This window comes from Mus caroli, chromosome 9, assembly GCF_900094665.2.
Source record: "Mus caroli chromosome 9, CAROLI_EIJ_v1.1, whole genome shotgun sequence".
Lineage (NCBI taxonomy): Eukaryota > Metazoa > Chordata > Mammalia > Rodentia > Muridae > Mus > Mus caroli.
In genome coordinates, this window is record NC_034578.1 from 40,782,519 (window position 1) to 40,783,786 (window position 1,268).

Here is a 1,268-nt window from a genome sequence, read left to right on the forward strand (position 1 = left end):
TGATGCTCTCATTAAAAATTACTCATTTCAGCCATATGGAGACTCAGGGCAAATGGTTCTCCCAGAGAAGATAAGATCAGCCCTCACAGCTCAGAGGACGTATCAGAACAGGGACTTTAAACTTATTTGTAGGCGGGTAAGTGACATTTTGTTGAAACTGCTTTGACAGGTGGATTACCTGATATGGCCCCTGTGTTCTAAAAGCAGCCATTACACCCTCTGCTGGCTCTCTCTACCCAGCCACAAGAGAAGCAGGATTTTCACTGCACCCCAAGCCCAAGGCACAGTTAGAAGCAGGAGTCCACAGCAAAAAATCATTCCAGAAAAACAGCAACCAGCCTATGCCATTTTGACATAGCTACATTTAATGTGGCCTGTGTTACCCCCGAGGATGGGACTATCCTTCCGTCCTGTCGCTTGGAGTTTGGCTATTTAGACACATGGGTAATGGTTAGAAACTTGGCGTCCCCCGCATCTTTGAAATGTATGTAAATGGTTTCTGTTCCACTCCATCTCTGACATTTCCTGCCTCTGGGTTGCTTGAGAGAGCTTCCCCATTGCTGGAGGAAGATGTAGTCATTGCTCACTGCTTTTGTTTACAGGCCGGTATTCCATCACACACGAGAGCTGTGTTTGGTTTAAAAATACAGGACATATTATAGATCTGTATGTCATCCACGCACAGGAACCGGGCTAATCTTCTCTGGAGCGGTCCAGTTTTTTGTCACATGGGCTGCAGAAGCCAGGACTTGTTTTCTGTTCTCAGGGCCAGGTCTCAAGAAGTTCATGTCAGCTTCAAACTCCATCTGTGACTGATGACAGCTTTGGACTTCTGATTCTCCTGCCTCCACCTTCTAAGTGTTGGGGTTGTGCTCAAGTGCCACCCTCTAAGGGTTGGTGTCAAACCCTGGGGCTTGTTGCATACTAGGCAAGTGCTCTGCCATGTCGGCATTTTTACCTTCCCATTCCTGGAGGTTTGAGCCAAAGCTGGCTCGGATCCTTATTACCACTTAAGAGGACGTCACTTTTCTAATTTTTGACAATCCAAGGGCTTAAAACTCTGCCTTCCTGTTTTAATTGTGTTAAAGAGATTGAGCAATAATGATATAACTGTCATTTGTTCACATTGTCTACTTCTGTGAATGGCTTGTTTAAATCTCTCTTTCCCCCTTTGGTTTTGTGTGTGTGTGTGTGTGAATTTTTGATTGACAGGTCTTAAAAATAAATGCTGGATATTAATCTTTGTCAGTCTTAAAGTTTGAAAAGCC

The 1,268-nt window shown here is 44.6% G+C and overlaps 1 non-coding gene across 1 annotated transcript; it reads right to left on the reverse strand.

Annotated features, from left to right (window-relative positions):
- Positions 1 to 640: 640 nt before the first annotated feature.
- On the reverse strand, positions 641 to 745 carry LOC115031988. Its single transcript, XR_003837640.1, has one exon. It is a non-coding gene; the product is annotated as a U6 spliceosomal RNA (small nuclear RNA).
- Positions 746 to 1,268: the final 523 nt, after the last annotated feature.